Here is a 13717-nt window from a genome sequence, read left to right on the forward strand (position 1 = left end):
CATTTATTTTGTTTGTATAGGTGGGGTTAATAACTGTTCCTCTTGCATACAGTTAAAAGGATTCAATGAGATAAAGCTACTGGTGCACAGTGATACAGGCAATATAAGCCATTATCATCTCTAGGAATCACCAGCATTTTGAGAAAAATTCTTCTCAACTTAATTTGACAAACATTAATTGAGTGTGCAAAGAATTATGCTCAGTGCTTTTGGAAATGCAAAGATGAAAAACAGTCCTTATGTTCATGAAGCTTACAATCTAATATGGTCATAGTCTTTTACAGCAGAAAGTAATCGGGTTACCCAATCCACTTCTTATTTTACAGATGAGGAAACTAAGACTCAAGAGCCTACCCAGGTTGCCCAGAGTTGTCCATATTATTACTGGAGTCAGAAATAGAACCCAGGCACGTGAACCCAGGTCAGTATCCTTCTACCAGACTGACTTCAGTTCATGGCTGACAGCCAAGTCTTAATGGTGATGTGCTGGTAAATGTTAACAACCAGCTCTCTGGATAGAAAAATGTTTGTGTGTATATTTATATGTAATTTTATTCTATACTTTACTCATATAATGGATGGATAACAAATAGTTTACAAATGATAATGAAATATACAATATTCTTTAATGTAAATTCCATTTGGCTAATTGATTATCACTGGATGCTTTGCTTGATTTTTGCTCAATTCTTATATCCATAACCAACCCATGATTGCAATTCAGCCATGATTTGCGTAGTAGAGTTGTATCTCAATCCACTAACTCTTTCTTTAAAATTGTAATAACACACACGTAACACAAAAGTTATTCATCTTAACCATTTTTAAGTGTATAGTTCAGTAGCATTAAGCATATTTGCATTGCTGTGCAACCAGTCTCCAGAACTTTTTCTTCTTGCAAAACTGAACCTCTGCACCCATTAAATGACAGCTCCGCATTCTTCCCTCCCACTAGATCCTGGCAACCATTATTCTACTTTTTGTTTCTATGAATTTGACTCCTCTGGATTCTTCATTTAAGTGGAATCATAAATTTGTCATTTTGTGACTGGCTTATTTCACTTAGCATAGTGTTCTCAGTATCATTCATGCTATAGCATGTGAAAAGAGTGCTTTCCTTTTTTTTTTTTTTAAGTAAAGGTAGATTTATTCAGAGAGATACATTGAAAAGCAAGAGAAAGGCCACGAGGTGTGGGGGTTGGGTGCTCAGATTAAAAGTAGGTACACACTCCATAGACAGAGTGTGGGCCATCTCTGAAGAGGGGGAGAGAGGGGCGGCCGAGTGCTTTCCTTTTTTAAGGCTAAATAACGTTTCATTGTATGAATATAGCACATTTATTTGTGCATTCATCCATTGATGGACATTTGTGTTGCTTCTACCTCTTAGCTATTGTGAACGGTGCTGCTAAGAACATTGGTGTGCAAATATCTCTTTATGATCCTGCTTTTAATTCTTCTGTATATATACCCGGAAGTGGAGTTGTTGGATCATATGGTAATCCTATTAAAACAATTTTTTTTTGAGGAACTGTCATGCTTTTTTTCCCATAATGGCCACACCATTTTACATTCCTACCAACAGTGCAAAATAGTTTCAGCTTCTCCACATCCTCGCCAATATTTATTTTCTATTTTTTTCATAGTAGCTATAATAATGGGTGTGAGGCAGTCCACTAACTCCTTACACTGTAAAATTTGTCATTAAATCTGATGAATGATCTACTGTTAAATTATGTGAAAATTAATAAAGGGAAACCTCACTAAAATGGAGTCCAGAGGCCAGAGGGAGCAGCTTTCCCGTTAATACAGATCCTAACAGGAAGAAAGGTACTTTGTATCTCTGGCTGGAAATGATACTACTTTACTACCAGGAGCAGAAGGAAGAAAGTTTTTTCTCCTGCCTGGCAACAGCTCAGCCAATGAAAGACTGTCACAACTCAGCCAATGAAAAGCCACTGTACTTTGAACTTCTCAGTTTCGTCCAATGGACTTTTTGTTTGTAATAGCCCTTCCCAACTTCCCCTTCTCCTCTATAAAAGAATTTGCTCTCCTAGATTTGCCCGCGGCTGATCATGTTGCAAGTCCCAAGCTGCGATTTTTTTTTTTTTTTTTTCTGCTGCTCCCGAATAAGCCCGCTTTGTGGGTGAAATAACTGGCTGCCTTACTGTTTGAAGTTAACGTTACGTGGAGGTCTCACAAAGATCCAGAAAACGCTGACAACTCCGAGGCTGGTGAGCAAACAAGTGTTGCTGTCCAGGAGCCCACGGAGCTCACTGCTTCCTCACTGACCCTGAAATCCGAGAGTTAGTTTTTCTCCTGGATCCCAGCTCTGCTCTTTTTGCCTTCTGAAGCCCTTCAGGCTGTATTCGGGATCTGTTTAAAGGCTGCATCCTTTATTTGTTAAGGCCTTTTTTTTTTGTCTGTGAGTGCCCGTGTGGTGCCCTGGCCTGACTCTTGAAATCAGGGTGCTTTTACTGTAACTGCTAGTCTTCGGTCAGACTCCTTTGGGGCCGGGGCTGTTCTGTTGGGACTGCGCTGTTCAGACAGGCCTCACTCCTCTAGGAGCAGATTGTTCTTGCTGAATCTGTGCCGGTATTTGGCCTGCAGGCTATTGAAGAATTTTTGTTTGCTCTATGGAAAAGCCTCTGAAAAATGGCATCCCAGTTATGTAAATGTTTTGAGGGTGCCCCCCACAACCTTCAGCGACCCTGGCCAATTTTAGCTTAAAAGCCATGGGCCCTCCTCCTGTTCATTTGGTTAAATTCCTTAACTAAAAGTAACTTAGAACAGCAGTGGCCATTATGGGGAACTCTTAAACTCTCTAAACTTACATTTCTTAAAATCTGTTAAGACAGCCATCGTTCTGAAATTGTCAAAACTGAAGTGGATGCCTATTTTGATTGGTATTTTGAGGCTTCCAAACATTATCAGGAGTCTAAAAGTTGCCTCTCTGCAGGATACAATAATTAAATTAATTGAGGCAAACAAACCATTAAAAGATAAAATGCCTTCCAAAGCCTCATGTTTGTCTCCAGGGCTTCTCTGTCTCAGGCTCTGCCTCCAGTACCATTTCCTTCCTTGTCTGAATATAAAAGAAAGTGCCCCTTTTATGTTAAATCTTCTGAGGATCCAGATAAACCCCAAATTACATATAAATTGTGAGCCATAGTTAAAGAGTTTCTTAAAATAACTGAGGACCCCCATAGGTTTGTTGAAGAATTTAACATAGTTATTCAAACCTACCAGCCTGGTTTCTCAGATTTATATTAGTTAGTCTACATGCTGGTTGGTGAGGGTCAAAACAAAATTGGATGAAAATAGCCCACTGGGAACATCCTGGAAGGAGTTAGAAAAGCAAAACCCTAACTTGGCAAGTGGCTACAGCACTCACTGAAAACCTCCACCAACAAATTGCAGTAGCCTTTCCTAACCTGTTGCTGGGAACAAAATTCAGGCTTGCATGCAAAAATTAGATGAACCTATCCGTGGCTATTGTAATTGACTTCAGATTATTTTTAAAGAAAATCTGGTCTTCCTGCAGATGTTAAGTCCACTAGAGTAGCCTTCCACACCATGTTTATTAATGGGCTTGATCAGGACTTTTCTCTTTTAGTTAAAAGGACCACGATGGAGTGGGAAACTATGTCCACTCCAGATTTAGTTAATTTGGCAAATTAGCTCAAACCCTAGATGAGTCACACACACACGCACAAAAAAAGACTGCTAAATTTCTTAATCTTCAACTCTGGCAAATGAAGTTCCCTAAACAAACCCAAAACCTTCCACTTTCTGCTTTTATTGCAAAGAGCCAGGATATTGAGGGAAAGATTGTTACAAATTTAAACGTTTCAGGCATCTTCAGCCTTCTAACCAGCCTTTCCAGTGTCCTCCCAATTCTCAATGACAGACCTCTGAGGAACTACAGGGACTCTTCCTAATCCTCCTTCTTAATCAGCTCAGAGAAATGACTCTCCAGATGGAGAGTGATCTCTCTGTCTTAAATGATGCTGGAGCCACACCCTTGGTGCTCAACCACACTGCTGTAAAACAGCCCCTGTCTCAGTACTAAAACCGTTCAAATAGTGGGGATCCCCAATGGACCTCAACAGATTCCTGTTTCTGAACCTACTCCCTTTTGTTTAGTCTCTTTGAGAGGTACACAGCCTTCCTCCTTAGCAGCTCTGCCCTTATCCATTTATTCAGCTGAGACTTCTTGGAAAAGTATCATGCCAGGATTTCTTTCTTCCAAAAGGGGAAAATAATTCTAGAATTTGACAGACACCATCAAATGAGCCAACCAAGTGAATTAAATGACCCTTCAACATCTTTTGCTTTATCTCCTACAGTACAAGAGCTCGTTCTGGAAACACTGGTCATCTTTCCCTATTGAATTAGCTACCATTCCCCTATGGGCAAAATCTCTAATAATGGATAAATCCCCAGTGCACCTCCCACAAATGATTTAAATAGATCCCTCAAAATCTTTCCCCAGAATTAATCGTTATCCCTTGCTGTAGTCCCTGTAATTCTAGGGGCCACGGATGGAGTTTTGTTGGGGACCCCTGAGCAGTAAATCACATTGTTATCCTTTGACACCCTGTTGTTCTAACCCCTGCGCACTGGAATGATATCCATGCTTGCCGGGAGCAGGTTTTCACTGTAACTGATCTATGCCGTACTCTCTTCAGCATTCCAGTTGGAAAGGCAAGCCAATATCTTTTTGCCTTCACCTGGGAAGGATGACATTACACCTGGACAATAATGCCCCACGGTCTCACAGAAAGTCCTTCTTACTTTTCTCAAATATTGAAAGCTGATTTGGATGATATAAAGGGTGTTCTACTTAGTTACAATATATAGACGATTTGCTTCTCTGCTGTTCTCCTCCAGTCTCCTCACAATACATCCACCTGCTAGGGATCTTAAAGGGACACACAGAATCTCCAAAGCAGAGTTGCAGTTTGCTGAAACTCAGGTTTGATGTTGAGAGCACCTGATCGCAGAACAAGGGCTCCATTTGGATCCTGAGAAGTGTTATGGTGTCCTGAACTTCCACAAGCCTAAAACTAAGCACCAGTTACAAGATTTTCTCAGGCTAGCTGGTTACTATTGAAATTGGATTCCAAATTTCTCTCTTCTGGCTCAGCCCCTATATGCTTTATTAAAACTTGGCAAACCTGACCCTGTTAACTGGGGAGGTCAAGATGACACAGCTTTTGATGGCTTAAAGAAAAGCCTAATGAGACCAGCTGTGCTTGGACATTCTCATTATCAGTTTCCCTTTTTCCTTTTATATGTGAAAAGGAAGCGAATGCCCTTGGAGTACTCACCCCAAAACATGGGGACCACCATCAACCCATAGAGTATTACAGCCAACATCTTCTGACACCTCATAAAAATTTCCAGGAGACTTCTCTAACCAATGCAGATTTTTCATGGTTTACAGATGATTCTTATTTAAAGGGAGAAAAAGTGGTAAATAACAGTGCTGGATAAGCTATTGCAACTCCTTTTGATATCAGTGAGGCAGCACCTTCACCTATGGCTACCTTGGCCCAGTTGGCTGCGTTACACACTCTTACTTGGGCTTATACTTTAGTCAAGAGCAAAAAGACAAACATTTATACCAATAATCCATTTGCCTTTGGAGCAGCCCATGACTTCGAGATGCTATGGAAACAACGTGGTTTCCTTACCTCTAACAAGGAGGACATTTAAAATGGCTTTTATATCTAGAATCCATTAGATGCCATACTCTTGCCGGAATCTGACCCTTTGAGTTAGTCACAGGACACCCAATGCAACTGACTCCTGCCTCTTTTGACCCACTGTTGATAAGAGAAGATATATCGTCAATATTGCAGAGGCCTAATTGCTTCTATTAAAAATAACCAAGTTTTAGTTGAACAATCTTTCCATTGTGTTCTCAGGAAATGAAGACCTTAAGCATTACAACTTGCAACCTGGAGGGAGATTCCATCTGTTGGAAAAGACACCTCCAGAAGAGCTCTCTTCAGCCTCGCTGGAAAGGCCCCTATCAGGTACTCTTGGATTCTTATCTAAACTCATGTGTCTCACTTCGTAACCTGCAGGCTATATCACTGAGAAAACATTTTGTTCCAAACACTTCAAGATAATAATACTGTTTAATTACTTCCTGTGTATTCCTACATTGCGTCTTCCCAAAGCACTTGTTTAATTCCTTCAGTTTTTAGTGTGTCCTTGCTATATTCACTACTTTAAGATACAGACTGTAGATCTTCCTTATTACTCAAATGTGATCCAATAGGTTTCTAATCTGCATACTTTCCATCTGATGAGGGACACAATACCCAGGAAAGGTTCTTCCTGGCTTTGAAGGACAAAAAGCCACTGAATGCTAGTTAAAGCAAACAAGCGAACAGATTCTTGATCAGCAGTGCTTTCAGAAAAAGATCTTAATCAAAAGGGAGAAATGTGAAAATTAGTAAAGGAAATCCTCACTAAAATGGAGTTGGGAGGCCAGAAGGGGGAGCTCTCATGCATGTATCACTCAACGCCAATACAGATCCCAACAGAGAGCTACTTTGCATCTCTGGCAGGAAGTAACACTACTCTCCCCAGAAGGAGAAAGAAAGATCTTTCTCCCTGCCTGGCAACAGCTTAGACAATGAAAAGCCACTGTACTTCAAACTCCCAGTGTCCTCTATGGACTTTTTGTTTATAACAGCCCCTCCCAAATTCCCCTTCTCCTATAGAAGGGTTTCCTCTCCTTTGCTTAGCCGGACTTGCATGTGGTTTGCTGTAGTTATATGTCCCAAATTACAGTTGTTTGCTGCTCCAAGTAAACCTATTTTGCTGGTAAAATAACTGGCTGTTTTATTGTTTGAGGTTAACAACTCTTTCTCACTCCCATACAGGTTATATTCATTAAACTAAAATTTCTTTTAGGTTTAGCATACTTCCGTTCAAATTTCACTCACTGCTCAACAGTGTGAGTGACAATTTTGCTGAATCAGATCAAAGTTTTCCAATATTGGGAGACTGTTCCCTCAGTTTTTTTGTGCTATTCACAATGTAACAACTATGAACAACATGCTTTTAAGTTTAATTTGCATTATTAACATTTTCCTCATCACTTTTTTCAGTCTAGGTGAGGGGTAGGCCTAACTTCTATCATGGACCAGATGGTAAATATTTTACACTTCATGGGCCACACAGTCTCTTTCAAAACTATTCAACTCTTCCATTGTAGTATAAAGGTAGCCATAGACAATACCTAAGTGAATGGGCAGTGCTGTAGTCCAATAAAACTTTATTTATAAGAACAGGCTGGGCTGGCCCTAGTTTTCTGAACCTTGGTGTTGACAATAGAGCAACAAATCATTAGCCCTGCTGCTTGACAGTCTCCCTTGTGTCCATACTCTCACCATTGGTACTTCAGGTTCCTAACGTGAAGTTCTCGACAGTGAAATCAGAGATGCATAGAGCGTGCTATTTGTAGCACTGCCACCATGCAGATGCAACAGACACAGCTAACCTCGACAGCGCAGGTCATAGTAAAATGTAAGAAAATAATTAGGACATGATGAATTTTGAGTATTTATTAGCTATGTTTTTAATATAATTTCTTTAATTTTAAGTTTATGTAATTTAAGTTTTATTAATGACTCCAATTAAAAACTGGCTCACAAATTCCTGAAAATTTAACAGCTGGCTCCCGCAAGCCAGTGTTGATGAGCTGCAGGGTCCCAGTGATTGCAGACTCCAGCCCCCTGCCGGTGCCCTCAGAGAACTGAGAACCAGTCAAATTCTTGCTCCTTGTACCCTCTCAGACTTGATGGAAATGTTCTCTTCTGAAAGAGGTCAGACGCCTGGTTTCTGGGTGTGCGTCCTCCTCCCCCGTAAGCTAATTTCTAGAAAAATATCTCCTCTTCCAGTTATTATTTAGACAGGCTGGCCTTCAGGTAATTAAATTTCTGGCCAAACCTGCACTGTCTTGGAACTGACGGGACCAAACAGTTGCTCATGTGTTTGTATTGTGAGTCACTTTCGGTCTAAAAGAATTCATGTAAATTTTAGAAGTTTCTAAAATTACAGCTTTGCCCAGTCTGGGAACCAGTAACTTTCGGGTAGAATGTAAGACAGCATGTGTAGGAGGAGCTAGAGTGCATGCTCAGCACGAAGTCCTGGGTTCAATCCCCAGTCCCTCCATTAATAATTAATTAATTGATTAATTTTAAAAAATTACCTCCCCCTAAATAAATGATAAATATTATTTTTTAAGAAAAGCAAGCCACAGAGTGAGAAACGATATTTGCGACATACATATCCAAAACAAAAAAAAAAATGCAGTATGTGTGAGCAGAATCAGTTGAGCTGTATTTGAACTCAGCCCCGGTATTCACAGTGTAATCTTGGATAACAACTGCTTTTCACTTATTTATTTGAGTCTGAATTTTCTCCTTTGTACAAACCAAGGGTGGCAATACTGCTTGGTACTGTTGAAGTCCAGGAGGGCAAATATTGCTAACGTGATCTGAGGACATGGGCCAATGGGGTGTTGTTAATGTAGGTCATCGTTTATCATGTAGACATGAATGGGAGGCATTAAAGATTATAATTCCATGAACCTGACATAAACACTTGAAGCCTTGAAAAATGTGCTTGGATTGCTAGGGTGAATTGAACCCACTAGCTGAAATTAGCTTTTTAAAATCTTTAATCTCCATTTCCTTGAGCGTGTTCTCCCTTTCTCTCTATGTCCTAAGTGACTGAGAGGTGATGGCTTCATTTATTCATTTTCTTTTGTATATCTTTTGGATCTGGAAGAGATGGTCTGTGGCACCAAATTCATCATTTCCATGTTGCTCTTTTCTCTGCTTTTCTTACCTACTCTGTACTTCCCATTCTTTTTTCTTTCACTTTGCCTTTTTTCTTCCTTGCCAGAGTACATATATACCCAAACATTCCAATCTGCTATGACGTTTGAGTCTGTTTGAGGCATTAAATTTCATAAAGATGTATATGGTTCTCCTTGAAATAAGAGGCAACTTAGATTTGGATGAACACTGGTTCTGTCTTTATTAAACCATCATGGTATATCATCCTTTTTCTGTTTCTGGGTTATTTTTGAGTTCTATCTCCCACTTTGCTATGGGTACATATACCTAAACACAGCCCTTTAACGTCAATATGTCTCTTCAGCCATAAAACATGGGGGAAAACACAGGATGTGGGGACAAGAGTTCACTCTGGTAAAGCGCAGCCTTTGCATGATAACTCATGTTCTGTGTATTCTGTCGAGCCCAGTTCGATTGATGCTTTAGTCTCATGAGAATGCCAGCTGATCCATGGGTCTTTCCAGAGCCTGACCTGTCTCCCTGTAAAGAGACCCAGTGTGAAATCTGTATGCTTAATATTCCAGATCTGATTATTCTTTGTTAGCATCGTATGTAAATGTTCAAAACCACATCAAGTTGGGAAATATATTTCTCCTTTTTAGTGGAACATCATATTGATACTGAAAAGCTTTTGTGGATGAGTATTTTGTTGAGAAGGGTAGTTGTGAAAGCGTTATCCAAGCCTGAGCTTTATTTGCCCTTTGTACGTGTATGGGTTTGAAAGAGAAAATGCTTGCTTTTATATCTGCTCAGATTAGCTACAAGCAATTGTGGTGAACTTTGCTGAAATTCCTCTTCCTAATGATGCAAACAGAAATCACAGAGCACAGAGCTTCAGGTTTCAGAGGTGACTCACAAAGTCTAGCAATCCATCTTGGGAAGTCTTAGCAAGCCTATTTTGGGCTGTTCTCCACACGTGGCGAGGCTGCAGAATCCCAGGTGTTCTTGCTGAGAGCGCAGTGAGAGCGTGAGGATTGCCCCAAGAAGCAAGAACGTGCTCATTAAAGCAGGTGTCGGGTGGGAGGTGAGTCGGACTAGCAGCTCTACGTTTCTCCTTGTGGTGCCCCTTTCCTTGTTAGAGAGGGGAATCTGATGTCCCAATGCATCTGGGTTTAATGAGTTGTAGTTCACTGGGGACCCAGAGGGGGCACAGAAGAAATCCAAGCTTGGTGAACCAGAACAGTATATTGTTTATTTTGTGGATACTACACTGTTTAAATAATGTAAGCGTTTTTACTTTGTGAGATCTTTATATTCCTTGTGAGTCTGAATGGTACACGTGAATATAGGAAACCTAGAGCTATGGTGTAAATGGGCTAATAAAGTTGGCTGGGTCAATGATTCTCTTATGATGAAATCACTAAACTCTTAAAAATGTTAAAATCAGCAGGCATTCATCTCTCTACCTCCAATGAAGGTGGAATAAAATTAGAGAAGTTCTTACGGGTCCACAGATAGAGGTTGGTTAATCAGGTGAAAAGATCTTTGAATAATAGACTAGCGAATTAGGCCATATATTGATTGTTTTTAATCTGTCAGATACTTATTAACAGCAAGGGTACTTTGTCTTGCAAGATGTATTTTAATAAAATGGCAAATAAATGTGCATCTTGGTGAAATCAAAAGTGAGAAATTGTGTGTAACAAAGTTGTGACTAGCAAAATGGCAATTTGTTTATGTGGCCAGAGAATAGAATTTTACACAAAATATAAAGGAATGTGATGTCTGTATAAGAATATGCATGGTGGCCACAGCATGTCAAAGCCCTCAAGAAACACCAGCTGTGTGTCAGAAGCTAAGCTAAGCGTGAACTTGGCATTAAGTGCCACAAAAAAGGATTTTTTTCCTTTGCCATATTTTGAAAGCCTTTTCCATCACTCAAAAGTAAGTTATTTTTTTTCTGCCAGTACTCTAGAAATAAATTCAAATGCAGTTAAAGTGTATGAAACACTTTGCTCCTATTAGTATGAAAATTCAGCTGCAAAGAAAAACTATGCCTTCTAAATCAGGGTGTATATATCTTCTTTATAGAATCAATTACATACAACTGCTTTATGATATAAATTTGCTTTCTCCTATTCAAATGAAAGTTCTGAATCTTTGGAATTTTAATGTAAATGCTTAACTTCCTGTTTTGCTATAGATTGTGCAATTCTGGTCAGTTCAGTTAATTTTTCTCTGATTTGGTTTCCCAACTGAAAAATGAGGTCATGAGATAGTTCTACCTCCTTATCATACTATTTGGAGTAAGTTAAACTGAACATAGGTAAACTATAACTATATGATGTAATAAATGTATTACATAAAGTAAACATATTAATACTCTTAAAATTTTCAACTATTACAACTGAAAAAAACCTGCATAATTTTCTAATTAGATGAAATGTAAGTGTATGACCGAAGTCATCACTGAGCATACCAGGTCGGCTGGGGAGGAAACTGATACAACAGATACCATTTATTGGCCACTCCTGTGTGCCAGGCATTTTGTATGAATTATTTCTTTTGACTGCCATGACACTTTAAGGTAAATACCACTATAAGATTTACTTTATAAATGGGAAAATCAGGACTCATGGAAGCCACTTGCCTAAGTTCATCCAAATAGGAAGTGAGAGAGACCAAGATACGAACCTGGTCCTCTGATTCCGTAGTGCAAATTCTTAATCACATTTTGTGACTGCCTCTTCAAATTTGGGTTCCTGTTCACACAATCCAAGGCTTTGCAATACTGCATAAAGTCCTATCTCAAATTATAAATGGACTGCTACTGTATTTGAAGTTAGCGCACAATTTGAGATCTTATCCCTTTCCAGAATTCATACCGCAGTGCATGCCCTTTGTCATCTAAATGAAAATGTGTAAGAGAATTTGTCCATGAGTGAGTGGGTGGGACAAGAAACATTATGTCTTCAGCTTTGTTAATTGTGTGTTTGATAAGAAAATTCATTTTCTTTAGAAGTGATCAAATGTTTTTCATGCAATTCATGAAAACTTCAAACAGAACTCTTAAGCAAATATTCATTTGCCACCGCCAGTTGAAAAAAATTTTAACCATGCGTTATTCAGAAGTTTCTTTCATCTTTGGAATTATAATAAGTATTTTTTTACCTCTCCCACACAGAAAAATGTTATAATGATCCAGGAAAATGACATTAGATGCATAAGTGTTATGAATAATTGGTGTGCAAGAAGTAAAGTAAATAAGCTACTCATTGACTTAGTACACATTTTATCTGAACAAATATTTCAATTTTGGCAATTTTCCAAAACAATTCTTTTAGAAGGAAACGTATAAATTAGACTAATTTTTAGAAAAAGGTAAACAAATGTACTCTAAATACAGGGAAGATTAATACACAATGGTTATTTTTTAATATTGATTTTTTGAAGATGTGTATTTGTGTTTATTGAACATAGTTGGAAAAAAGAATTTTAAAAACTTGTATGCTTATATCTTTCAGCTAGGGAAAAATAACTGTTTTTTCCAAAAATATGTCTAAATGTTTGAGCCTCCTACAACAGGCTAGCTCAGTTTTGTTTTTCTGAAATATGTATATTTTTCTTAATGATGTATATTATAAACAGTAAATGTCACTGTCAGTTCAACTCACTTTTGAAAGTTTTAGAAGGGTACAAAATAGAGAGCTACTTAAACACCAGGGAAGAAACCAATTATTCAGAAACAACTACCTTATGTAAAAGCTTCATCAAAATGAGGATTTTTGTGCAATGTCAATGAACTCCTTTTACTAAAAGTAGACATTTACCATTGTCGTTAACACTTTATCCCCAGGAGGCACAGTTTTCCCAATGCTAAGTAGTAACACAAAAAAGCACAATTATTCTTCCTAGGAAAAAAAAAAAACTGCACTCAATTTGTATTTATTTTATTATTTTGCAAAAACACTGGAACATCAAGCAAAAAATACACCATATAAAAATCGACATAAAACTAGTCCTCAGAACTATTTTCCAGCCTGCCATATGTTTTCCTCCTTTATTATAAGTTAACAGTAGTAATATATCAAGAATTTAGAGGGATTCACAAATGTATTTTCTCCTGCTGCCTTGTGTGTAGACATCTTATTCACTTGCAGTATATATACATGTATATTAAAATTTGTACTCGGTATCTGCTAAATGAAAAGCTCCTCTAAAAGATTCAGATGTTATTTTTCCACTGAAATAATTTATGTTACTCTTTCGCCTCCCCCTGTAGCTGACAGCCAAAGAAAATGAAAAGATTCACAATTGTTTGCTTCATGAGAAGATACCACTTTGTTTTGTTGTTGTTTTTCTTTTTTTTTAATTGAAGTATAATTGGTTTACAATGTTGTGTTGGTTTCTGGTGTACAGCATAGTCATTCAGTTTTATATATATATATATATATATATATATATATATTCCTTTTCACATTCCTTTCCATTGTAGGCTATTACAAGGTATTGACTCTAGCTCCCTGTGCTATACAGTAAGACATTGTTGTTTATCAATTTTATCTATTTTATATATAGTAGTTAGTATCTGCAAATCCTGAACTCCCAATTTATCTCTCCACCATTGCCCCCCTACCCCAGTTACCACAAGTTTGTTTTCTGTCTGTGAGTCTGTTTCTGTTTTGTAAGTAAGTTCAATTGTCTCATTTCTTTTAGATTCCACATATAAGTGATATCATATGGCATGAGAAAATACCACTTTGAATTTGTTAATATTAAATTAGTCCTATAATTTTCTGGTTCTTTCTAAGCGACTCCTGAGAAGTAATCCAAGATAAAGAGAAGCACTGATGGAGTCTGGAAACACAAGAGGGAACTATTCAGGCAGGAAATCT

At 38.3% G+C, this 13717-nt stretch overlaps 1 long non-coding RNA gene across 1 annotated transcript in view; it reads left to right on the top strand.

Annotated features, from left to right (window-relative positions):
* Nucleotides 1-204: 204 nt before the first annotated feature.
* Nucleotides 205-13717, top strand: part of LOC116154332 (uncharacterized) — a 55974-nt gene continuing 42461 nt past the window's right edge. The window contains exons 1-2 of the long non-coding RNA XR_004138156.2: nucleotides 205-421; nucleotides 5931-6041. This is a non-coding gene — a long non-coding RNA (uncharacterized LOC116154332). The remainder of the gene's footprint in view (nucleotides 422-5930; nucleotides 6042-13717) is intronic.

Source organism: Camelus dromedarius, chromosome 6, assembly GCF_036321535.1.
Source record: "Camelus dromedarius isolate mCamDro1 chromosome 6, mCamDro1.pat, whole genome shotgun sequence".
Classification (NCBI taxonomy): domain Eukaryota; kingdom Metazoa; phylum Chordata; class Mammalia; order Artiodactyla; family Camelidae; genus Camelus; species Camelus dromedarius.